Source organism: Ursus arctos, unplaced genomic scaffold, assembly GCF_023065955.2.
Source record: "Ursus arctos isolate Adak ecotype North America unplaced genomic scaffold, UrsArc2.0 scaffold_25, whole genome shotgun sequence".
Taxonomy (NCBI): domain Eukaryota; kingdom Metazoa; phylum Chordata; class Mammalia; order Carnivora; family Ursidae; genus Ursus; species Ursus arctos.
This window is the reverse complement of record NW_026622930.1, coordinates 35,051,046-35,078,664: the sequence shown is the minus strand read 5'-3', so window position 1 is coordinate 35,078,664 and position 27,619 is coordinate 35,051,046. Positions and strand designations below refer to the sequence as shown.

Below are 27,619 nucleotides of genomic sequence, written 5' to 3'. Positions count from 1 at the left end.
TGCAATTTCACAAATGACTCCAATGCAATTCTGGAAATGCAGCTTCTTTACCTCTTCTGGCACAGAATAAAATAATATTAATAACAGGTCAGACAGTGTAATAGTCCCAGATAGGAGGTCAAAAAAAAAAAAAATAGGGTATACAGACAGAAATGGCTCAAGAAGCCACAGATTCTAATAAGACCGTCTGCTTCCATAGAGTTTAGAATTCAAAAAAAAATGAAGTTTTTTCTACTTCTCGTAAATGTATTTGACATTTTCAAGTTCTTTGTTCATATCATGGAAAGTTATTAGAAATGTCTCATATTGTCAAATAACACTCTATTGATGCACCTTGCATTAATGGCTTTTGTAAAAATGTAGACTCCATCCTTTGTGTACAGAGAGCATTCACATAGGTCATTGCTTGATCTGATGAGTCTAACCAGAGAGAGGAATGGTTCTCCATGATTCAATCTCCCCTTTTGCTGGGAATTGCAGCCAGGAGATAAACTTCTCCAAGCAGTTTCTATAGCTTCTGAGGGGGGCGCCAATGTGGTCCAGTGTACTAGGATCCCTGTCGTCCCCCTTTTTCTCTTCTTTTAACAGCTCTGCGTTGTTTTTTTTCTGTCTATCCAGGCAGTTCGCTCACTAATCTGTTCTTCCTGGTTCTGCCCATGCTCAGGCCCGATGCTTCCTCAGGCTGCTCCCAGCCGCCACACTCTTCCATCCACCGGCCACAACTCACTAAGAGAACTGCTATCCTAGGGTCACGTTGGCTTTTACAATTAACACAGCACACACATGGCCATGCCACACTTCGTTTTCACACCAACTCTGTGACAGTAATTTTATCCCCATTTTGCAGGTAAGGAAACTTCAGCGAGTTCGCTAGATTCACACTTAGAGGAACCCTAGTCGTCTGACTCGTTCTGTAGATCTGTACCCGCCTCCCTGAGGGAGATAAATTTCCTGCATTCCTAGCACGAGACAAGGGTGTCTCTCTGAGTGTCCACCATGCTGCTACTGCTACTATCTTTGGGCTGTGTCACCTGACCCCACCCCTTCCCTCTGCCCTTCCCAATTTATCTCAATCTGAAATACCATTCAAGGCAGAAAATCATTGACAATTTTTTTTTTTGAGAGAGTGCACATGCGAGTCGGGGGTGGGGTGCAGAGGGGGAGGGAGAATCCTAAGCACACTCAGTGCGAGCCCAACTTGGGGCTCGATCTCATGCCAAAACCAAGAGTCAGACACTTAACCGACGGGGCCAACCAGGTGCCCCTCATTATAACTTCTTTAGTTAAATTTAAAGTTATTCTGACACTCAGCATTACATTTATTCTTTCATAAAACTCTTCTTTGGAACCGCTTCTTGCCTTTATCTCTTTGATGCTGAAAATCAGGAATGCCCGAAGCGCTTACCTAAGACGCAGGAGAACCTGAAGGTATTTGCTCTCAGTTGAGGAGGAGGAGATAACATTCATTCAGCAACTGCTTGTAAACACTCGATCTGCACGATTTCGTGTTATCCTCAAAACAATCTCACAAGGGAGGCGCTATCTGTTCCCCCCTCGCCAATGAGAAGACTAAGGCTCAGAAAGTTGACTTTGCCGGGTATCACCCAGCAAGAAGAGCAGAGGGTTCCCAGCAGATCTGTTTCACAGCAACACTCATTCTCCAAACTGCTGAGCTCCTGAAGGCTTCGTATTCTGGTGGAGGGGAGCAGACCGACGCCCAAGAAATGACCGGCCGTGCCTGTTACAAATGATCAGGGACAAGTGAATGGTGGAGATGGGGAGTTTTGCGGACATTCAGAGGATTCCCTGAATGTTGGGGTTCCTCTTAGAAACTAACTCCCAGAGCTTGTTTCCTGAGCTGAGTTTCAGACATGGAAGGTGCCAATCTCCCAGGGGGGCTCCTTCGAATTCTGCAGGTGCCCAGGCCCAGGCTTGTGTCCTCCCCTCGGCATCCCTCACTCTTCCATTCTGGCTGCTGGAAGCTGTTTGGGGCACAGGACTTCTACAGAGAAGACGGAGAACACACAGGCACCGAGCAGGATGGAACCCAGCCACGTAGCAGATGTGCACCCTTGAACTCTTCTCTGGCCTCTTTGATCTTCGGTAAAATAAGAACACAAGAATGTACTGCATGAGACGGTGGGGAGCATGAGCTGTAACCCGTCTGACACCCCGCAGATTCTCCATATAGGACAGCTTTTTAAAATCCGCAGTCCCGGGAACAAAGGGCTTCACAGGTGTGGGGAAGACTTGGCCGAGGGGGAGGCAAAGAGCAGGTCTGGTGGTTAGAGAGGTCTGGGCCCCCAGGGTGAGGGAGGTAGTAAGAATTAACTCCCTGCCAGGAGTTAGTCACAGAGCTCTGCCGACATCTCTTCAGGCAGGCCCAGTTGTGAAGTGAGTCAAAGAACCAATGTAAGACTGATTTAAAGCAGAGTTTTCCCACACTCCTGGATCATGAGTTGCCTGAGTCACTTGTTTAAGATACGGATTCCCAGCCCCCTCCTCTCCAGCAGGCTCTGAACCAGGAGTTCTGGGGCAGGTCCTGGAAATGCACATTTTCCACAACCCACCGGGTGAGTTTATGACCAGCGAAATTGGGAAAACATTGCTGTAAAATGTTCAAACTGCTTAGATGTCCGCTGTATAATGGAATCTGCATAATGGATGATTTATGATCCCCATTTTGTAGGAAAGGTAACTAAGACCCAACAAAGCTCGGCAGTGTGGCAAAATCTGTTCACACGGGCCCCGGAGAGCTAAATACTCAGAGTTAAATACTCCAGGAATCTGCAATCCAATTGTTAAACCAATCATAGCTTGAAATCTGTCACGGTAAGTAGTTCCATGATGGATTTCTCTTGGCCAGAGGGGAGCCTAAGGGTGCTCTTTCCTTCAGAGAACAGGACATTGATTGACGTGAACACTTCTCAGCTATTCTCTGGGTTTTGGTTCATGGCTCACTCTGAATACTGTATTGTCTTTTTCTTTAGGGAATCTGTAAGTACTACATGCAGAACAGGACTTCTTTTTTTTAAGAACTGGTTTACTAGGACACCACCTAGCAAAAGTAATTTAGTCTTGTTGTTAGTCACTGAGCCAAGTTCACCTGTGTCCTTACTGCTGGTCCAGGTGCTTGGGTCCGGACATTTTCTCCTCCTGCAATGAACATCTTTTATCATCCCTAGAACCTCCAGTCCTAGATAAACTTATTAAGGGCTCAAATTCTACAAAGGACCACCTGCTATGGAGTTGGTTCAGATTTTCCAGTTAGAGGATGGAAGCATTGGCTTTACACAACAGGGTCATGTCTCCCTCTAATGGATGGTAAAGAATAAGACAAGCAAGATTTCTTTTTGTTGTGGAATCAGAAGGCTTTGTATAATTTATCTCTATTATGTGTGATATGGGTAACACGTGTTAAAACAATATATAGTAACTTATTCAGCTAATTTCCAAGACCAGCACAAAAATGTCCTTTTGTTTTCATTCACTCAATATTTCATTCATTCAGTATTTATCATTTACTTAACTATGTGTCAGATGTTGAGGTATAAAGCTATGAACAACACCACGTAAAGACAAAGAATGAGAAAACTCATGATATGAAAGATTGCCAAGATATATAAAGGAAAAAAACAGAGTATAGGACGGTATGAATAATGTCATTTGTTTAGAGGCACCTGGGTGACTCGGTGGATTAAGCGTCTGACTCTTGATTTCGGCTCAGGTCATGATCTCAGGGTCCTGGGATCGAGCCCCACGTGTTGCTCCATGCTCAGCAGGGAGTCTGCTCAAGCATTCTCTCTCTCCCTCTCCCTCTGCTCCTCCTCCTGCACGCTCTCTCTCTCTGAAATAAATAAATCTTTTTAAAAATAAAATATTAAAAAAATACATATCATTTGTTCAAAAGGAAGGAGAAAGAATACACACGCAACAACTCACATAAACTATCTCCAGAAATATACACACCAAAAAAACTATTAACACTGATTGGTTTCCTCCTAGAAGGTAAAGAAGAATATCTGGAAAATAGAGTTTTCACTGTATTCCTTTTATATATTTTTAATTGCGAACCGTGTAAAGGTATTTCCTAATTGAAAATAAACATTGGAAATTAGTAAAGCAGAAATGAATGAGGCAGGTCCTGTGTTCAGTTTCTTGGGAGGAAATTCACTGCACATACAATAACCGTGTGTAGAAGCGTGCCCAGTGTGCTGGCAAGCACAGGAAGAGGCACTTACTCTGATCGGGGGGAGAGGACATGGAAGCAGGAAAGCTCATTAGAGGCCAGGTCAAGGAGAACCTTCTATGCCAAGCTAAAGAGCTTTCACCTTCTGTAGGCAAATAGCCATTTAAAGACTTTAACGGGAAATTAACAAGTAGAGTCACATTTTAAAGTATCATTCCAGGGGCACCTGGGTGGCTCAGTTAGTTAAGCTTCCAATTCTTGGTTTCAGCTCAGGTCATGCTCTTATGGGTCTTGAGATCAAGCTCCCCGGGGAGTCTGCTTGAGGAATCTCTCCCTCTGCCCCTCCCCCAATTTGCACGTGCTCGCTCTCTCTCTCTAAATAAATAAATCTTTTTTAAAAATAATAAAATACAGGATTGTTCCAGTGGCAATGTGGGGGCAAGACTGCAGGAAGTCTAGACGAGACAAAAGGTAGAGCCAGACCCCTTTTCAGTAACTTTCCTTCTTCAAAGTCCTGTTTTCTAGGGTTGAAATGCTTCCGAGTAAGAACAGATATAGGCTTGGCTGAGTATAGGTTAAAGACAATTTATGCAATCTATTCAGATTACTTATTCTTGGTCTGCAGAGGAAATTATCCAATAACCATAATTTTTTTAAAAAGATTGTATTTATTTATTTGACAGGGAGAGAGACAGCGAGAGAGGGAACACAAGCAGGGGGAGTATGAGGGAGAAGCAGGCTTCCCGCAGAGTGGAGAGCCCTACGGGGCTAGATCCCAGGACCCTAGGATCATGACCTGAGCCGATGGCAGACGCCCAACGACTGAACCACCCAGGCGCCCCTCCAATAACTAATTTACTTACAGTATGCTAGGCACACTAGCAAGTACTTACTGAATGACACCTCACGAGTCCTTGCAATAATCATATAAACTAGGTCCAAGCATGCTGCTAAATTTTACAGATGAGAAGACTGAGAGTCACGTAAGTTAACAGCCTGCCCAAGGCCAAACAGCTCAAAAATGTCCGATGGATTTGAGCCCATCTGTCTCATTCCACAGCTCATGTTTTCAAGTATCAGCATACACAGGGTCCTCTCTGAGCTGTTCAACCAAACACCCACTCCCTCTCACTGCCAAACCTGACTTCTAAAATACCCCCTCTGAACCCTCTTGCCCTGTTGGTGGGAATGCAAACTGGTGCAGCCACTCTGGAGAACAGTATGAAGATTCTTCAAAAAGTTACAAATAGAATTTTCCTACAATCCAGCAATTGCACTACTATGTATTTACTCAAAGGATACAAAAATACAGATTCAAAGTGGTACATCCACGCTGATATTTATAGCAGCATTATCAATAATAGTGAACCCATGGAGAAAGCCCGAATTTCCAAGACTGATAAATGGATCAAGAAGATGTGGTATAGAACGTGCCTGGGTGGCTCAGTCGGTTAAGCGTCGGCTCGGGTCATGATCCCAGTGTCCTGGGATGGAGCCCAGCATCGGGCTCCCTGCTCAGTGGGAGTCTGCTGCTCCCTCCCCCTGCTCTTGTGCTCTCATTTGCTTTCTCCCTCACAAATAAATAAATAAAACCTTAAAAAAACATGTGGTATATGTATATACAATGGAATATTATTCAGTCATAAAAAACAAATGAAATTGGGTGCCTGGGTGGCTCAGTCCGTTAAGCATCTGCCTTCAGCTCACGTCATGATCCTGGAGTCCCGGAATTGAGTCCCACATCAGACTCCCTGCTCAGTGGATAGCCTGCTTCCCCCTCTGCCCCTCACCCTGCTTGTGCTCTCTATCTCTCTCTCGCTCTCTCTCAGATAAATTAAATTAAATTAAATTAAATTAAATTAATGAGATCTTGCCATTTGCAACATGGATGGACCTAGAGTGTATTATGCTAAGTGAGGTAAGTCAGCCAGAGAAAGATAAATACCCTATGATTTCATTCAGATGTGGAATTTAATAAACAAAACAGATAAACATAGGAGAAGGGAAAGAAAAATAAGATGAAAACAGAGGGGGAGGCAAACCATAAGAGACTCTTAATTACAGAGAACAAACTGAGGGTTGATGGAGGGATGTGGGTGGGGGTTGGGCTAAATGGGTGAGGGGCATTAAGGAGGGCACTTGTGATGAGCACTGGTTGTTGTATGTAAGTGACAACTGAATTCTACTCTGGCAACCAATATTGTTCTGTATGTTAACTAACTAGAATTCAAATAAAAGTAAAAATTAAATTAAATTAAATTAAATGTTCCCCTTCCTTCCAGCAGCCCTAGGCAAAATGGCAGAAAGAGTAGTTAAACTTTTTTCTCCTTCTCATTGCCTCCCCCAACTGCATCCTGCATCACCTCATCTACTTCCCATTTCCTCTCATCTCCGTTTAATCTCACCCCATCTTCTTCCCACCTCTCCCCATCTCCTCCCACCTCCCCCCATCTCCTCCCACCTCCCCTCATCCCCTCCACCTCTCCTCATTTCCCTCCCACCTCCCCTCTCCCCTCATCCCCATCCCACCTCCCCTCATCTCTATCTCAGCTTCCCCGTGCTTTGTGGTTCTTCTACCCGGTTGCACTGGAGATGCAGGTCTTCTCTGCTCCTTTCCCAAAATCAAATCTCCTGAAGTACAGGACACTAAGACAGAGAAGGATGAAGATCTTAAAATAAAATTCTAAGGGTGGACTTTCAGGCATCCTCCAGCACTGAGGGCTGAGGGGGGGCTAGGAAGGCAGCCAGTCTTTTTGCAGGTTGTTGAGTAAAGTGTGGTCTTCATGGATGCCTCTTCTGTTACATGAGGCGTTCCTCACCCATTTTGATTCTCCACGGGAAAGGGAAAGTGTGTAAACTGATCTCCAGGAGATTCATTTCCCCCTGTCCCCAGTTTTCCACAACAAATACAAGAGAGATGAAAGGAAGGAGAGGAAATTAGCCAGACACCTCTTACTCAGGTGACTTTCCACAGCTGACTACCAGAGCAAGACCTGAGAGAGTCCCTCCCTCAGGCCCTAACATTTTGAGGGCCTAAGGGAAGGGTACACATGAAGGCTTACTCGTTACACATTTAAATTTTTAAACATAAGAAATAAGCCAACAAATTGTTAAACAAAATGTATTTATTGTACAAATGTATTTTGCAAACATACCTTTGAAATGACACAAATGAAAAAGTGTATCTAAAGCTATGTTTGCTAGGACTGAAAGTTGGCAAAAAATCAAAGATGATTGAATTCAATTGTTATCATGCACGTCTGGCTTCTGTTGATAGGACAACACTGTTTGGATGAATAATAACATTTGAATGAGTACTAACATGAAAACATACATAATTTACAATTACATCCTAAAAGTTATTGTTTTAGTCTATTCATTCTGCTGTAACAAAATACCACAGACTGGGTGGGCTCATAAACAACAGAAATTTATTTCACAGTTCTGGAAACATGGGAATCCAAGACCAGGGTGCCAGCATGGTTAGGTTCTGGCAAACGCCCTCTTCAGGATTGTAAACTGCCTACTTGCCGTGTGGGCAACAGGAGGGATCTCGCTGAGGTCTTTATTGTAAGGGTACTAACCCCATGAGGCTCCACCCTCATGACTTCATCGCCTCCCAAAGACCCCCAAACGCCCCACCTCCTAATACCATCACCTTGGGCATTAGTTTTCCATATATGAATTTTGAGGACACACAAATAATGAGACCATAGCAGTTATATCTCTTGCCTTTGTTTCAGAAATTCACCAATTATTTTTTTGAATTTTTATATAATTTATGTTCTATTAATATAAAGAATAAAAAATAAAATGTAATTGTTTCAAATTGTAATTCCAAAGTAACAAAGTTTGAATATATATACATATATATGTATAAACATATATATATACATACATACACATATATGTATATACATACACATATATGTATATACATACATATACACACACATATGTATATACATACATATATACATACTGTATATACATATGTGTGTATATATACACACACACACACACACACTCACACATACTGTTTTAATTCCTGAATAGCTATGGAACCATGAAATAGAACATGAAGAGAAGCAAGAAAATGGGACTACAGGAAAACGATACTCAATTAAGTAAGAAACTACTGCATTTTGGCTCTCGGAGGAGAATTAGCCGGACTAACTAGTCTTTTCTTCTTACCCAAGTGCTTCTGTTCAACTCGGTCCTGCCTTCAAAGTAATGTCCATCTCTGCCACCAGAGACAACACAAAACTTCATGGCATTCTGACAGATTTTATTTCAAGGACACGGGGCCTAGAAAAAGATAAATAAAGACCATTCTATTCCTAGTTTGTTTAGAATTTCTACCAGGAGTGGACATTGGATTTTGTCAAATGCTTTTTTGCGTCAACTGTGATCTGAATGTTTGTGTTCCCCTCTTCATAATTCATATGTTGAAATCTTAACCCCCAGGGGGTGACTGCGTGGCTCAGTCGGTTAAATGCCTGCCTTCAGCTCGGGTCACGATCTTGGGGTCTTGGGAGTGAGCCCCGAGTCGGCCTCCCTGCTCAGCAGGGAGTCTGCTTCTCCTTCTCCCTCTGCCCCTCCCTCTGCTTGTGCTCGCTCTTTCAAATAAATAATAAATAAAATCTTTAAAAAAATCTTAACCCCTAAAAGTTATGGTATTAGTAGGTGGGGCAGTGGGAGGCTATCAGTCATGAGGGGGGAATCCTCATGAACGGGATTAGTGCCTTTATGAAAGAGGCTCCGGAGATATTCCTTGCCGCCTCTACCATAGCAGGACACAGGGAGAAGGTACCAGCCAAGAATCAGGAGGCTGGTTCCCGCCAGACAACACACCAAATCTACCAGCATTTGAGCTTGGACTTCTAGCCTCCAGAACTGTGAGAAAGAAATTTCTGTTGTTTATAAGCTACCCAGTCTGTATTTTGTTAAAGCAGACAGAAAGGACTAAAACAACATCTGCTGAGATAATCATTTGGCTCTTATTTCTTACTATATGGTGAATATTGGGTTTTTTAATTTTTATTTAAATTTTAGTTAACATACAGTACACTACTGGTTTCAGGAGTTGATTGTTTTTTTAAGTGAACTCTTACATTCCTAGGATAAAACCCAGTGGTCATAATGGATTATCCTTTTTACATACCACTAAATTTTTTTAAAGGTTTACTTATTTGGGGGGGAGGGGCAGAGGGAGCGAGAGAGAAACCCAAGGAGACTCCACGGTGAGCGGGGAGCCCGACATGGGGCTTGATCTCACAACCCTGAGATCCCAACCTGAGCCGGAACTCTGAGTTGGGTGCTCAACCAACTGTGCCACCCAAGTGCCCCTACATACCGTTAGATTTGATTAAACTTTTCTTCACAATTGATCTGTGGTTTTCTTTTCTTGGAATATCTTTGTCAGATTTTGATATCAAGGTAATGCTCTCATCCTAGAATGAGTTGCTGTTTGTTTTCCATTCGCCCCATGAGTTCTTTGGGAGTTTTTTCCGTTTCTTCTGTGTTCTTTGGGATTTATAATTTTGTTATAAATTCCATACTATGGGGGCGCCTGGGTGGCACAGTCGTTAAGCGTCTGCCTTCGGCTCAGGGCGTGGTCCTGGCATTCTGGGATCGAGCCCCACATCAGGCTCCTCCACTATGAGCCTGCTTCTTCCTCTCCCACTCCCCCTGCTTGTGTTCCCTCTCTCGCTGGCTGTCTCTCTCTCTGTCAAATAAATAAATAAAATCTTTAAAAAAATAAAAAATAAATAAAGCCCATACTATGTTTTGTTTGTTTAAAAGGCCAGTTGTCTTTTGAAGATATTTAAATTAAAAAATCATATATATCTACCCATGTAGTTAGCATTTCTGGTGTAGACATGGTTTCCAGCAGAGATATAGATTTCTATCTGGAATCATTTTCCTTCTGCCTGAAAAACTTACATTTCAAAGAAATGAGGGACGCCTGGCTGGCTCAGTTGATAGAGCATTTGACTGTTGATCTCACAATTCTGAGTTCGAGCCTCATGCTGGGTGTAGAGATTACTTAAAAATAAAATCTTTTAAGAAATTACCATTTAAAAGAAAAAAAAAAACAAAGACATGATCTATTTAGCCACAAAAAGGATATGGAGGAACCTTAAATGTGTATTTCTAAGTGAAAGAAACCAGTCTGAAAAGCCTACATACTATGTGCTTACAACCATACAACATTCTGGAAAAGGCAAAACTATGGAGACAGTTTAAAGATCAGTTGTTGTCAGGGGTTCAGGGAGAGGAGGGGGAGCACAGAGCATTTTTAGGGCAGTGAAACCATTCTGTGCAATATTGTAATCGGGGATACACGAATGTGCTTACCTCAAAATCCATAGAACAGTACAACATGAAGGGTAAAACCTAACTATGGACATTAGTAAAAAATATGTCAATATAGGTTTATAATAATGAATGGATCACACTGACGCAAAATGTCAATAATAGGGGAAATTGTGGGGTGGGAGAGGAGGTATAAGGCAACTCTACTTCCTGTGCAATTTTCTTATAAACTTAAAACTACTCTAAAAATTAAAGCCTATTTTTAAAAACCATTTGTATTTTTTTTATAGTGCTGATCTGCTAGAGATTAGTTCTTTTAACTTTTGTATGCCTGGAACATATTTGTTTTACCTTCGTTTCTGAAAGATATTTGTACTTTGTAATATTTGTAACTTTTAGGCTGACAATTTTTTGTTGTTACTTTAAGGATGTTGTACAACTATGTTCTCAATTGTGTATTTTGATGAGGGATTTCCTGTCATCCTTATCTTTATTTCTCTAGGCATAACATTTTGTTTTTTCTAGCTTCTCGTTTCTCTTCGTCACTGTGTATCAACCAGGGTTCAAGCAGAGAATCAGAACAAAAAAGATTTGTTACAAGGAATTGGCTTATGTGATCATGGGGGCTGGTTAGGCAAGCCTGAAATCCACAAGACAGATTGTCAGGAAGAGCGCTGGAACTCTCAGGCTTGGGAAGAATTTCATCTTCTGGGAACAAGCTACACCCGACCTCTACCTGGGGAAGACAATGGGGGCTGTGGACCACTTCTCTCTCTGACCAGTTTATTTCATTCACTTCCAGCTCCTTTCTAAGATTTCAGATCCTTCTGGCCTTTCGGTACTATTGCCGGAATCTGAAGTCTACCTCCATTCCCAGTATATTTTGTGGAGATAGATATGGAAATGGGCAACATTAAGAAACATACGTGGATGGTCAGCTATTTCTGCTGTAATATCATGGTCCAGTATTTGTTTCAGAACCTTGAACAGAAATTTGAATGGATCTAGGGTGCTTGACATTGCCATCCTGAAAACACTGATGAGAGAATTAATCAGTTTATTTCATAGAATTCATGGGCTGAGAGAGTCTATTTCTCTCGTAGAAAGAATCCTGAATGGAAATCTTGGCTAGATTGTCCCTGGGGCCTATACTATGCTGCCATAGAGGCTGCCATGGGCTCAGTTTCATCTAAACCAGCATATTATGTTAAATTATGGACCTCTCCCTTACCCCTCCCACCCCCACCAACCTGTAACTCCCTTTGCTTTGAGGAGAAAATTCAGTTTGGAAGCCTCCCTCTACATGATTCTCCCCTCTCACATTTTTTAAAAGATATTATTTTTTTAAAGTAATCTCTACACCCCACATCAGGCTTGAACCTACAACCCCGAGATCAAAAGTGGCACACTCCCCTGACTGAGCCAGCCAGGCGCCCTGCCCCATTCTCACCTTTTATCCTTAAAAAGCTCACCTGCAGCAACAGCGTGATTCCACAGAATCCCAGTTCTCCAACCTGATGGCCCATGCATGCGGAAGCATTTAGGATGCATCCTGGGCAGGCTGGCTCAGAGCCTGGGCTCCTTAACCATCACCCTCTGTGACTCCATCACTATCACGTCTCCCTCCCACCATCACACATCACTGGGAGACGAGCAACAGCACCCTTAGAAGCCTGCTTTTGATAGTCCTTTGGCATTCATTTTTTCTCTCCTGGCTAGACAGTGCTGATAATTTTCCAAAGCTACAAAGCAATTTTGACTTTATCTTTTTTTTTTATCATCCTTAATGACTAGTACATAATGCCTAATAAAAGGGAATCGGCCAAGTTACGTGCATAACTTTTATCAAAAAGAGACTTCTGTTCAATCCCTTTCTACCTCTTACTAGTGTTTCATATTGCACAAGTGGGTTAAAATTCCTGAGCTTCAGTTTCTTTGTAAAAAAAAAAAAAAATGGTGGCAATAATACCTAGGCATTTTGTGATAATTAAATGAGATAATATACCTAAAGCATTTGGCACAGTGCCTCATATGCAGTAGATATTCAGTAAATGGTAGCTATTATTGCCAAATTCTTTTTTCTTTCACCACAATGGGTAAAAGCAGACTAATCTGGCATTTCTAAACTCCCTACAGAATACAAAGATTAATTAATATTCATCACTGCTTAAAGGAGTATGTTATCTAAGTGGAGATGTTACACAAGCCAAGGGTGCTGTGATGTAATACTACTTCAACGGGACCGTTTCAGTTATAAGTAATAAAGAATCTTGACTCAAGGGACCTACACAGAAGGACACCTAACATCTCATCAACAAGTCTGGGTGTAGGGCAGCTCCAAATGTCATTCCAAGTTCAGAAGCTCAATATTGTCATCAAGCCTGCCCTTTCCATCTTCTGCTCTGCTGTCCTTGGTGTGACCCACTTCCTTCTAGAGTCTGGAGAGTTAGAGTAGTTCAAGGGTCACATTTAGCCACAATGTGCAGAAGAAAAGAGGATGACCTCCTTCCTGGGTCTTTTTTGAAAGCAAGGAAAACCTTCCCAGAAGTTCTGCCAGCATATTTCTCACGTCTCCTTGGCCAAACTGGCTGATAGTCACACCTCTAGACCAATCATTGGCTAAGGGAAAGGGCCTTATCTAGCTTGTACCTACCAGGATTGATCTCTTCTCCAAGCACAGGACTGCAGAGAAAGAGCGGAACCCAAACAAACATGGGGCTGTAGCAATAACGACAACAACAACAACAACAAAACAAAACAAAAAAAAAAACAACAAAAGAAGGAAATGGCTATTGGGTAAGGAACCAAATGTTCCTGTTCCACTTAGGACACTAGTTCCTTGAGATCTACTCGGGGCTGCTTTGAATTCCTCTGTTTGAATGCAGCGTAATAAAGGATGGAGAAACCTCAGTAGGTTTGTGTCCAGCCAAAACCTGTCACTGGGGAGTCCCTGGCTGGCTCAGTTGGAAGAGCATATGACTCTCGATCTTGGGGTTATGAGTTCGAACCACGTCGGGTATAGAGATTACTAAAAAATAAACTTTATTTTTTTTAAAGATTTTATTTATTTATTTGAGGGAGTGCGTGTGAGTGCGTGCATGCGAGAGCAGCGGGAGGTGCAAAGGGAGAGGGAGAAAATCGCCAGCAGACTCTGCACTGAGCACACAGATCCCGGAGCAGGGCTCCATCCCAGGACCCTGAGAGCATGACCTGAGTGGAAATCAAGAGTCAGAGGCTTACCAACTGAACCACCCAGGTGCCCCTAAAAAATAAACCTCAAAAACAAAAAGTGCTGTTACAGAAAACCCACTTCAGCCCTAAAACAACAATAAAAAGTCAGGCAGGTGTTCCAAGATGAAAATTAGCATCACGTATATTGCCGCAGTATATAATGTACAATTATTTCACATACGATCATAAACACGGTTTCTAAAGGCAAGATTATATAAGAGAGTAGTTTGCCTTTTTCAAGAGATCCTGGGGACCTTAGCACTTCCATTTACTTTAGCAGCTAAACCAAAGCAGTATTACATCTTTCCATCTTGCCTTTATCTTTAAAAGTTCTTATTAGATGCAACAAAAATGGCATATTGATTTCAAAATCTCATTTACAGTGTGTTCAAAATACTCAACAATTCAATCTGTCTGACCTACTCCTGCATCCATGTTCCTGGTCATTCTCTGTCAATTACCTAATACACACTTCCCTGCAAAATGAAGCCATTCTTTTATTAGATTTTTGTTCACAGTTCTCCAAAATCATTTCAACTTGCAGCTGTCCTTAGGAGATTGGAGGATACTAAAATTACAGAGAAAGGATACTGACTTAGGGATTGATTTTTAAATAATTGTGAAGCTCTACTGGCCTAGAGGGTGTTGAGGGAGCCTAAAGAAAATTATATGAAAATGCATTAAGAGGAGAACTTAACGTTATTTTATAAAACTCTAACTTAAATTCATATTTGGGCCTCTTGACATTTCAAAAAATCCCAGAACGATTTTGCTTCACATTTTAACAGCCTACATTTCTTCCCTAGCTTTACCTCCTCTACTCACCACTGCATGATGATACAATCAATGCTTAATATTGGCGACGTCCAGGTCTCACACCTGTGCTATGAAACACATACTAATCCTTGGTGCAGGACAATGCATTGTTTATGCTGCAAAGCTATGTGAACAACAGAGGGAAATTTATTAACAAAATCAGAGCATGGACTTTTTCTTAGGCAGAATAGCCATACGTTTTCCATAGAAGTGTGTGTGTGTGTGTGTGTGTGTGTGTGTGTGAGAGAGAGAGAGAGAGAGAGAGAGAGAGATGTGGCCACTCTCTCTGACTAAATTGAAAGGATTTTAAAATGTGAACTCACAATCTCAGACCATTTATTTCAGATTACTGGGCCAATCAATTTAACTATGAGAAATGGATTTGACAATCTTGTCAGTAAGAGTAAAAGGCATAATTTAATCATTAAAGTTACTTGAATGTGCATTTATACTCCCTCCTGGAGTGTTTCTCTTCTACTTATTCATTTGTCCGTGAAATCAAATACAGGTTTGAAACATCTATAATTATTCCAAAACAGATACGTCTGTAAACTGCCTTTGAAGAATTAAACTACTGTATTTTATTTGTCAAATAAACTTTTATGTACAAATACCTACTCGTAAATGAAATTAGGGTAAATCTGTGGCTATAATAGAAGTAGTCTGCTCTAAGTCAAAACTTAAAATATTTACATATATTCAGAGGTTGTATTCACCAAGCATCTCAGGCCACTGAAGTAATGAAGATTTGCCAAATGGACAATAATGGTCTTCCAGTAATAGGAACACTTTATCTTGAAAAAAAAAAAAAAAAGGATTGGCCACAATACCTCAGCAAGACACAAGCCACACACTTACAACAGAAACTGAAGGGGGAGGGGCCTGGGTGGCTCAGTCGTTAAGCGTCTGCCTTCGGCTCAGGGCGTGATCCCCGCGTTCTGGGATCGAGCCCCACATCAGGCTCTTCTGCTGGGAGCCTGCTTCTTCCTCTGCCACTCCCCCTGCTTGTGTTCCCTCTCTCACTGGCTGTCTCTCTCTCTCTCTCTGTCAAATAAATAAATAAAATATTAAAAAAAAAGAAAAGAAAAGAAAAGAAAAGAAAAGAAAAGAAAAGAAAAGAAAAGAAAAGAAACTGAAGACGGGGATTTGCACTCTGGCCACACAGAGTAGATATACTTTTCCCTATTCCTCCTGCTACTTCAGTACAACTAAAAACACTGGACACCGGATATAAAACAAACATAAGATGACTCTGAAAGGTGGAGAGAAGAAAGCAGACCAGCCAGGGACCTGAGCAACAATATGGTGGTTGGTTGCCTGGGTTTTCTTTGATGCCCCAAATATCCCAGACCTGGAACAGAAGTCAGCTGGTCAGAAATGCAACATCTAAAAAAATCATAAGGGATTATTATTGTCTTAGTTCATTTGAGTTGCTGTTACAAAATACCACAGACTGGGTAATAACGTAAATTTATTTCTTACAGTTGTGAAGGCTGGGAAATCCTGGCTGGGTCCTCACATGGTAGAAGGGGGCAATGGATCCCTCTAGAGCCTCTTTTATCAGGTCCAGATTTTTCCTTCATTTTGAATCTATTCCTTACTCCTTTGTCAACTCTTAGATAATATAGTAAGAGTTTCTTCTTAAAAGTATCAATCTTTTATTATCTAGGTCTTTTATTATTTAGATCTTTTCAACGAAAGAGTTCGTGATAGGGTGCCTAGGTGGCTTAGTCAGTTAGGTGTCCAACTCTTGATTTCAACTAAGGTCTTGGTCTCAGGGTCCTACTTCAAGCCCCTCACTGAGCTCTGCATTGAGCCCCACACATTGGTCCTAAGATCAGGAGTCGGATGCTTCCCCAACTGAGCCCCCCACGCAACCCTTACCTAAATGTCTGTGCTTGGTTCTCCCAGAAAAGGAAGGCCTAGGTAACTAATTGGCAGTTCCCCATTCAACACGAGTTACCTGACCTGGCTCTGAAGCGTCCCTTTGTTCCCTGCAAAGGGAAAGTAACCTTGCAATAACCAATCTGCTTTTACCTAGTATGACTTCCTGTGCCGGCTTCCTTGTGCCTATAAGTCTTTCATTTTGTACAGCTCCTTGGTGAGCTTTTCTGCTAGATTGGATGCTGCCCATTTCATGAATTGGTGAATAAAAGCCTATTAGATCAGTAAGTTATGGGAATTTTTCTTTTAACAGGAGAGAAAGAGGTTTTACAATGTGAAAGATACAGTGAGAAAAAAATGGACGGTGTTATTGTGAATTATGAATATTGGATTTCTTTGTTGCTTGATTGGAATTACTATCAACTACTTTTGATTCCTGAATTATTCCTTTATAACACAAATTGGATCATGTAGAGCTTTACATACAGATTACAAAAACCAGCTATTAGAGTTAATTGAAGGTATTTGAATAACTTCCACTACTTCCTTGACAACATCCCTCCCCACGTCTCCAACCCCAGGCTCCTATAAAACCTACTCTTCTTATGCATTCTTACCAACTGACCACTCTCCAACTCTTATTCACTCAATGAAGATTTAGGCAACTTGTTCACATTCCTCTTCTATATCAAATTCATGCCATAATCCTAGATTTCAATAGCCAGGTAGATGGCCCATCTAACAATATAGCTTTGTGATTAGTATGCCTATCTAACTTCAGTACCCTTCACCTATATTCAGTGATGTGTTGAAGCCAGTTCATTCCACGTCCTGCGAGCTGATTGTTCATATCTCTTTCTAGTCCCACACTAATAACATGTTGGTAACTTGAAATCAGCCATAGTGGCAGTATTTACACAATAAAAATCAAGAAATGCTACAAATCAGGGAACTTTATTTATTTTTGAGGACCAGTGGACCAGCAATGACTGTCTCTATCCCACTTCAACCTTTCACACACAGATCCAGAAACAACCCGGGGTTTGGTCATCAGCAGAAATCGCTCCACACCGGAAATATAAAACTCCAATAATTCATTTTCTAGCCACCGCCTCAAATCTCAGCTCTCACAGCCCTGATCCCTTATACCTTCTCTTCAGTATCACATAGACCTTCAGGTCCTACTTGCATATTCTCTCCATACATCACAAAGGTAGAAAGGATTCCAGTGGACTATGCCTTACTGTTTGTTTTAATCCTCTATTAAGAAGAGGACCAACAAACCACTCAACATTAATCAATTATCTCTTAGTAATAAAAACAACTGGTAATAAAATTCCTATTTCTTCAAAAATCAATCAAAACTTGTTCTTACCTTCATCATGAAATGTTCACGGTAACTTCTTTTTTTCTTTTTTAATTAAGCAAGCTGTATGCCTAGTGTGGGGTTTGAACTCACAACCCGGAGATGAAGAATCATAAGCACTACTGACTAAGCCAGCCAAGTGCCCCTCTTCTCTCTGAAAGAAAGAAAGAAAGAAAGAAAGAAAGAAAGGGAAAAACCCTAACCCAGCTTCTGCAGGCTGCAATGGTATCTTCTTCTCTTTTCATATTCATATAGGAGGTGGATCTGTTCACATCTGCCAACAGTTCCAGAATGGTTTCTTTTCATTCTGCCTTTTCTCTTCCAGATGTACCGTGTATCAATAGACTAAAAGAATTCAAATAACTTTCATGTGTTACTTAAAATAATAAAAAGAAACACATCATATATAAAGAGAGGGAGAGAGACAGATAGACAATGTATTTCTAATGACAATAGTTGTTCGGTCATACAAATATTCCCATGAGGAATGTCATTTCAGAAACCATGCTTTCAAGAGAACATTTGGGTAGAAGTGTCTGTTTAAATACTAGGATAATATTGTGATGGTCTGGACATCGCACATAGACTAAAATACTTCTACCACAACAATTCCCAATGTTGGATTTGAAGAAGGAGAAAGGAATTGAAAATAACTACATTGCAATAAAAAAAATGACATATGTAAAAACTTGCTTTGTCATCATATCTACAAATAGCTTAGATACACAGTTAATTATGAATATGAAAGGGAATGGTAGAGAACGGTAATATCTCCTGACTCTAAAGCTAGTTTACAGTTTCAGTTCTATTTCCATGTTTTCTGTCCTCTTTTCTCTTAGAAGCACAGCCACCAGGATTGATGAACTTGAAGTCAAGCCAAATAAATAACCCAATTGAAGCACAGACAGAAAAAAATTAACTTTTAAGAAATTGCATTCAACACATGTGGCACACACGCAAAAGATCTAACATATCTGTAACTAGAGTGTCACAATGAAGAAAGAGAAACAACAGGATTGAAGAAATGATGACTAAAACAGTGCCAAACCTGATGACAGACATCGATCCACAGATCCAATCAACTCTGCAAATCTTAGGCATTATAAAGCTAAATAAAACCATACCAAGGCACATTATAGTCAATTGTTTACAGTTAAAGACGGAGAAAACTTACAAGCAACCACAGGGGGACAAAAAGGACACATTACCTTCAAAGATGCACAACAAGGGGCACCTGGATGGCTCAGTCAGCTAAGCCACCAACTGTTGATTTTGGCTCAGGTCATGGTCTCACAGTTGTGGGATTGAGAGCTGCATCAGGCTGCACAGTCAGCATGGAGTCTGCTTGAGATTCTCTCTCTCCTTCTGCCTCTGCCCCTACCCCCACTCACACACACACTCTCTCTCAAAATAAATAAAATCTTTAAAAAAAAAAAGAAAAGATGCAACAAGACTGAGGACTGACTTTGTTTTTTAAGATTTTATTTATTTTAGAGAGAGAGAGTGCATGGGGGGGCAGAGGGAGAAGAGAATCTCAAGCAGACCCCACTCGGAGTGTGGAGCCTGACTAGGGGCTGGACATGGGGTTGGACTCCGGGCTTGATGTGGGGCTTGATCCCAGGACCCTGAGACCACAACCTGAGCTGAAACCAAGAGTCAGATGCTTAATCAAATGCTCCACCCAGGCACCCCCTGAGGACTGACTTAACATAAAGCAGTCAGAAAATCACAGAATAACATCTTTAATGCACTGTGGAAAAACCTGTTATTCTAGGGTTCTGCACTCAGTGCAAGTACCATTCGGGGCACTGGGTGGCACAGCTGGTTAAGTGTCCAGCTCTTGGTTTTTGGCTCGGGTCCTGGTCTCACGGTTGTGAGACTGAGCCCTGTGTCGGGCTCTTTGCTCAGCACAGAGTCTGCTTAAGACTCTCTCTCTCCCCCTCTGCCCCTACCTCCTGCTCTCTCTCTCTCAAATAAATAAATCTTAAAAAGAAAATACCACTCAGAAATTAAGATTAAGTAAGGAAGTTTGCAGGAAAAAAAAAAAACCTGAAGGGATCCACTGCTATAAGAACTATGCTGTAAGAAATACTAAATGAAGTTCTTCAGGTTGATGGAAAATTAGCCCATTCAGAAACATACAATGGTAGGAAGGAGGAAAGAGCACCAGAATCGGTAAATGTGTAAAGAAACAGAAATAAGTACTAGCAGTTAATAACGACAATAATAATGTCTTGTGGGGTTAAATTTGTAAAAGTACATGATAATAATAGTACGGTGGGTGTAGGGTAGTTTAAAATGAAAAAATAAACTTCTTAAAAGGAGCAGAAATTGTAAAAGTATTAATTCAAAGTAACTTATCCTAAGTCAAGTACATCTCTAGGTCTAGGTAATCACTAAATATAACAAAAGTATATTATTAAAATACAAAAGGAAAATACAATAATAAAATAAAAATACTCAATTCAAAGTAAGTGCTAAAGGAAAAATTAAGAAACTATATTGGCTAGGGTTCTCCAGAGAAACAGAATGAATAGGATGTGTGTATATATGTAGGAAAAGATTTTAAGAAATTGGTTCTGTGCAATTATAGGACCTGGCAAGTCTAAAATCTACAAGGGAGACCAGCAGGCTGGAGATCCATGGAAAAGCCAATGTTATAATTCAAGTCTCAAGGCTATCTGCTGGCAAAATTCCCTTTCACTCAGGGTAGGTCAGTTTTTGTTCTGAATAGGCCTTCAGCTGATTGCATGAGGCCCATCCACATTATGGAGAACAATCTGCTTTACTCAAAGTCCACCACTTTAAATGTTAATTTCATTCAAAAACACCCTCACAGAAACACTTAAAATAATATCTGACCAACATCTGGGCATCATGGCTCAACCAAATTGGCCCATAAAATTAACCATCATAGGAACAAAGAATAGATGGAGAAAATAGACAATAAACAACAACATAGTAGACTTAGATCCAACTTTATCAGAATTTACTTTAAACATCAATAGCCTAAACATTCCAACTTAAAAGCAAATATTATAAAATTGAATTTAAAAACACAAAGCTCGGGGTGCCTGAGTGGCACAGCGGTTAAGCGTCTGCCTTCGGCTCAGGGCGTGATCCCGGCGTTATGGGATCGAGCCCCACATCAGGCTCCTCCACTATGAGCCTGCTTCTTCCTCTCCCATTCCCCCTGCTTGTGTTCCCTCTCTCGCTGGCTGTCTCTATCTCTGTCAAATAAATGAATAAAATCTTTAAAAAAAAAAACAAAAAAACACAAAGCTCTACTATATGCTGTTTATAACAGATATGCTTTAAATATAACAACACAGAAATGGTTGAAGAAAAAAGGGGGAAAAATTGCCATGCCAACACCAACTGAAAGAAACGTGGTTTAGCTATGTGAATATCAGACAAAGTAGACTATGAGACAAGACGTATTACCTGAAAATAAAGGATTAGATTTCATAATGATAAAAGGGGCAATTCAACAGAAAAATAAAAATCTTAAATTTGTGTGCCAATTGTTTCACAATTAGAAAGTAAATGTTGACAAAACTAATATATAGAAAAACCCATAATCGCAAGTGCAGATTTTAACACACTTTTCTCAGTAATTTATATAACAAGCAGGAAGTCCTGAGCCTAAAAAAATCTCAGTCAACTTCGCCCTTATTGCAAGGGGAGGACAGCTGAAGGAGCTGGAAGCCTGACAAGCAACCAGTGATGGACTTGGAGTAGGGCAGGCTAAGCATGGGGCTCTCTGCTCAGCGGGGAGTCTGCTTCTCCCTCTACCCCTACCCCCTGCCCGTGATCTCTCTCTCCCTCTCTGTCTTTCAAATAAATAAAATCTTTAAAAAATGTTTTTAATTTGATAAGGTTCGATTTATCAAATTTTTTCTCTTAAGGGTCATACTTTTGGTATCATATCTAAGGAGTCTTTAACTCAAGGTCAAAAAAATTTTCTCCTATATTTTCTTCTAGAAGTTTTAATAGTTTTAACTCTTATATTTGGGTTTATGATTCATTTTTAGTTCATTTTTGCATAGGGTACAAGATACAAAATCTGCTCTTTTAGGCAGATGGATCAAATTGTTCCAGGATTATTTGTTGAAAAGACTACTCTTTCTCCACTGAATTGCCCATCTACCTTTACAAAACAAACAAACAAACAAACAAAAACAAAAACAAAATTAAAAAACAGATATTCATGTGTTCAGATCCTTCTGGACTTTCTATTCCATTCCACTGATCTTTTTATTTTTATGCCAATATCCACAGTGTTACTGCAGCTTAATTTTTTTTACGAACTATAAAATTTTATTAAGATATTGGAAACATTCTTTTTACTTAGTACATGATTTTTACATTACACCAATAGGCATTTATAAAGATGTCCATGACTTTCATATAACATTCAACACATAGTTAAACTAGCAAATCTAGTATTTAACCACATAATTTCTTCCTTTCAAGACATATACAATGAATACAATGTTAGTTAAAATTTCTGCCTGAGTATATGTTTCTCTTAATCCCCTTGGTGCTTCCCAGAGATGGGGCAAAATGAGCTGGACAGACTTGGAACTTTGTTCAGTGCATAGTTACTGTAGCTTTAAATAAATCTTGAAACGGTTGTAGTGTTAATCCTTCATCTTTGCTACTCTTTCTCAAAGATGTTTTGGCTAGTTTAGGTCCTTTGCATTTGTATATAAATTTTACAATCAGTTTGTTATTTATAGAGTTGATGTTAGTACTCTTCTCCCAAACAAACTTTATAGGAATAAAATGAAAATTATTTGGCACCTTGTAGTAAAAATGGGAAAACAGCAGTGTAACTCAATTATTCTACCAGGATTTTAGGTTAGTATGTGACTCCTACTCCTAATTTTGACACATTCATAGGAATTATCAAAACTTCACATTAGATGAATATAGTATTGCTTGATCTACATAGAAAGTTAAAACCCGCAAATTTTTACCATGTCAGGTACAAGAGAGAACCCCAAATCCGATGTAAATCCCAGGAGACTTGATGTCTCCAAAATGAATGTTTGCAGTGAGCAGCAGAATGCTTGTACTGCAAAGAAGCTATTGCAAAGGGGGGGGGGAGGGGGAGGAATAAAAGGAGAAGGAGGAGGAGGAGGAGGAGAAGGAGAACGAGGAGGAGGAGGAGGAGAAGAACGAGGAGGAGGAGGAGGAGGAGGAGGAGGAGGAGGAGGAGGAGGAGGAGAAGAAGGAGGGGAAGAAGAAGAAGGAGGGGGAACAGCAGCAGCAGCAACTGTCCCTAGGTGAACACCTCATAAAAGTCCGAAAAGAAGAGCATGGGGACTTTAAAAATGATCCAATAAGACTTGCAATGCTTTACTTTCTTGATTAATAAGATGAAAACACAATGCAGATTTCATCAAGCACTAGAAAAGCACTAAGAAAGTGATCCCACTGAAAGCAAAGACACCAGCAAATGGGAAAATCGTATTTTGGCTAATTCTTAATTCTTCTGTGAAATTCTTAAAATAGGTCAATTTTTTTTTCTTCTATACATACTTACCCCTTCAGGGAAGAAGCATAAATAAGAACCCATTGTCTATTCCTGAGGCAGATTATGTATCTCAAAAATTCCACGGAAATGCCTTTATAGAAGCGAAAGTATGTCCCAATTGCGTATTAGTCATAACACAATCAATAGGACAAAGCTCAAAGATCATGTGGAAGTTTTCAAACCAGCCTGCATATTAGAATCTCAGAGAGAACTTTAAAAAATACATGACTGGGCCCTACCCTGAGTTCTGATTTCTCTTAACTGATCTAGGGGCGGGGACTAGTATACATGTTTTAGAAACTGCCCAGGTAATTCTAATATGAAGACAAAGTTGAGAAGGACTGTCCAACTATTTTCTTTTATATATGATAAAACTAAGGCAAAGAAAATTGATTTTTTCAGGAATGAAGCTAATAATTATTAGCAAGAGAAAACAAGGGAATGAAACATTTACAAGAATTGGTTATTTACTGCTGCTTATGACATTACCCCCAAAACATAGTGACTTACAACAACAAACATGTATTACCAACAGGATTTTGTGAGCGCTTTACTTGAGTGATCCTGTTCCGTATCTCCTGAGACATTGCTGGCAAGCTGTCCCCTGGAGATGCAGTCATCTGAAGGCTTCACTGGGGCTGAACAAAACTGCAGAGGGCCAAGTTCCTCACTGGCTATCGGGAGCAGCTTCAGTTTCTTGCCCGACAGGACTTTCCAAAGCACTGCTTGCTATGTCTTCATGAAAGGGCAGCTGGTTTACCCAAATGAATGACCCAAGAGAGGGAGCAAGGAGGAAGTCTTGACGCCTTCGGGATCTGTTGACACCCCTCCACTTCTGCCATATTCTACTTATTAAAAGCTAGTCACTAAGTCACTAAGTCTAGCCCACACTCAAGAGCAGGGAAATCTGCCACTACCCTTTGAAGGGAACAGTAGGAAAGAATTTGTGGTCGGAGGCGCCTGGGTGGCTCAGTAAGTTGAGCATCCAACTCTTGGTTTCGGCTCACGTCATGATCTCAATGGATGTAGGATTGGTCCATGTGGGCTCCCCACTGAGTGGGGAGTCTGCTTCAAGACTAACTCAGCTTAACTGCAGCGTAAACAACAAACATTTATTCCTCGCAGTTCTGGAGGCTGGGAAGTCCATCATTAAGGTGCCACTCGATTTAGTTCCCAGTGAGCACCTACTTCCTGGCTTGTAGTGCGCTCACATGGCAGAGAGAAGAGAGCTCAGGTCTCTCTTCCTCTTCTTCTAGGAACACTAATCCCATCATAGGGGTCCCAACCTTGAGGCCGTATCTAAACCTAATCACCTCCCAACAGTCCCACCTCCAAATACCATTACACTGAGGGTTAGGACTTCGATATGTGAATTTTGGGGGGACAAACTTCAGGCTGTAGCAGGGTTTTTTTTTTTTTTTTTTTTTGAGATATTATTTATTTGAGAGAATGAGAAAGAGCAAGAGAGAGTGCGCACATGAAAGGGGGAGGGAGAAGCAGACTCCCTGCTGAGCAGGGAGCCTGATGCAGGACTCGATCCTGGGACTCCAGGATCATGACCTTAGCTGAAGGCAGTAGCTTTAACCAACTGAGCCACCCAGGCGCCAAGTTCTTTCACATCTTAAGCTAATATCTTTCCTTTAAAACTACATCCATTTTGGGATGCCTGGGTGTGTGTGTGTGTGTGTGTGTGTATAGATATAGGTATTTACATATATATATATTCATGTACATATATACATATTTCTGTAGGATAAACTCCTACAAGTGAAATTACTTAATCAAAGAAAGCACACATTTCAGAGAGGTTGTAAAAATGTAAGCTAGAGAAAAGAAAATGTTATTAAGGAAATCACAAGAGAAAATACATATACAGTACTATATTGTATTTATTTAAAAAAAAATCCACATGTACCCAAGCAGTTCAAACCCATCTTATTTAACCGTATTTCTATTCTCTTACAGATGGGCCACTCTCAGTCTTCATTTTACCTAATCAATCTAACTTTTCACATCGTGGATTACCCCTTCTTCGACCTAGCACTTTCTTCACTTGTCTTCCAAGGCTTCCAAGGCTCCTCCTTTTCCTCATAACACACTGGACTCCCCCTTGTCAATCTTTCCTCCTGGTTCCTCTTCATCCCTCTGAATTTGACCATTCCCTTGGTCAAATCACATGCAATCAATCGCATGGATTTAAATACCGTATCTCCAACTGGATGTCTAAGAGGCATCTAAAAACATCTAAAGCTGCATTCATAATCGTAACCAAAAACCCTGTCCTTCCACAGTGTGACCTTATTTCAACTCAGTAAACTGCAACTCCATCTTTCCATTTGCTCAAACCAAATCTTTTCTCTTAGGTCCCAACTTTCTCTTCTTTCAGATTTCTGCTCAAGACAGATCCTGCCTCCCACCACCATTCCCTATACTCTTAGTTTACCTCTTTTTAAAAATGCCATGTCTCAATACCTAAAATTAGTGTTTCTTTAATTGATCATTGTGTCCTCTACCAGAATATTAACTGAGGGTAGGAATTAGCTGGTTCGCTATGGTATCTCTAGCATCTAGAGCAGTCTTATCTTGTTAGTGGCATACTGATCACTCAATAATTATTTGCTCAATAAATGAATGAGTTGTACAGGTCATACATAAATATAATTGAAAATCAGGCTGATGAAGTGGCAAAGGCAATAAATTCAGAGATAAAGCATCTAGGACAGGGATTTAGCCTAGGCACAGCTATGATGCTTTAGGCAATTTATCCTTCAAAATCTATTTCCTCATCTGTAAAATGGGGTTTATGCCATATTCCTCAGAAAATGAGGAATTACAATACACAAATCTCACCACCTGCAACATCTAGGAAAAAATATGCTTCGATTCCTCTCTTAATTTCACCAACTCATGGATAACAATTTGAGTGTACAACTTCAGAGTCTCTTATGTTATATTCGATCTTTAAATGTCCACTTGTGCAAACTCAGAATAGTAAAGGCAATTACCAGGGGGGGAAAAATCGCCAAAGAGTCTCTAATTCCATTATGGTGATGGTTGTACAACTATGTAAATATGCTAACAATCATTAACGTACACTTAAAACAGGCGAACTTTATGCTATGTAAACTACACCCCAATAAAAAAAAAACCCAAATAAAGAATGAATCAAATTCAATAAGTAAGCTCTGCTATCAATTAGATCATCCTAAGACATGGTTTGTGAAAGAAACATCGATATTTGGTCGAGTCCAAAGTGACCTGAACAACCTATCTTCAGAACTGTAATGGGGTAACTAAGCTGAGCGCAGTAGGAACCCAGCCAGGTTCCTCCAGGAAAGAAAGCATCGTACTCCGAAGCCTGCAGTGCCAGTCCTCACAAGCAAGGCACCTGCCTCCCTCCTCCTGTCCTGCTCCCCAATCAAAAGTCCCATCTCACGATGCAAAGTGGACGCCTGCGGGAGGGAGCGTCTGTCCTTGCGGGTCACTTAGCATCTAGTTTACATAAGGCCCGCGTCTTCTCCAACCCCAGATCTGCACAGGAAGCTGACAAAATCAAGGCTTGCAGAGCTGACGACCCTCCCCACACTGACCAACCCCGAGGTCACCCTGGGCGCCTGGAGCCACGCGGCGCTCCAGCTCAGAGGGGCCTGAAACAGCGCGCTGGCTCCGACCCTGGTCGATCAGGCGCCACCCGATATTTTAAAGCGGTTACTGGCGCCACCTGAGCCCTCCAACTCGCGGCTGTGGGCACCAGCCGGAGCACGCCCGCGCGGAAGCGCCGCCAGAACTCTCCCGCGTCAGCCCCGCGCGCTCAGACCCCACCGCCGAGGCCGCCTGCGTTCGCTCCCGCGCGCGTCGCTGTTCTCCCGCGAAACAGCCCCTCGGTTAGGTTGCAATCGCGAGGTCCGACCTCTCCCTCGGCGGGTTCCCCGCCCCGCACGGTGGCGCGTTCTGAAACGGGTCTTCCACCAGCCAATCACTTCTGCCAGCGAGTCACCACCAGGTTCCCCGTGCCTTCTTCGCTCCCTTCCGCCTTCAGCGACGCTCATCAACCGCCCGGATTGCGAGCCTCTTCCGTCCCCGCCCCGCGGAGCCACCCGGGCGCAGCTTGTTCGACGGGGCGCAGGCGCAGTAGTGCGAACTCGTTGACGGGTCGCTGAGGCAGGGCTGGGCTGCGGTGCGCGGCCAGGGATCGCACCTGCGGTTGGCGGCGTCCAGTGCAGAATCTCGAACGGGAATCCTGCCAAGGCACGTGGTCTTTGTGTTAGCAGCC

The 27,619-nt window shown here is 41.4% G+C and overlaps 1 long non-coding RNA gene across 3 annotated transcripts; it reads right to left on the bottom strand.

Annotated features, from left to right (window-relative positions):
- Positions 1–28: 28 nt before the first annotated feature.
- On the bottom strand, positions 29–27,458 carry LOC130544814 (uncharacterized). 3 transcript variants are annotated; one of them, XR_008961434.1, is made up of 4 exons: positions 9,546–27,453; positions 8,384–8,497; positions 3,681–3,847; positions 29–2,098 (listed from the first exon to the last, which is right to left on the bottom strand). It is a non-coding gene; the product is annotated as an uncharacterized LOC130544814 (long non-coding RNA). The 3 variants fall into 3 exon arrangements; XR_008961435.1 differs by lacking the exons at positions 29–2,098; positions 3,681–3,847 and adding an exon at positions 7,300–7,473; XR_008961436.1 differs by lacking the exons at positions 29–2,098; positions 3,681–3,847 and adding an exon at positions 7,300–7,473 and having other exon boundaries at positions 8,384–27,458.
- Between the last annotated feature and the right edge of the window lie 161 nt (positions 27,459–27,619).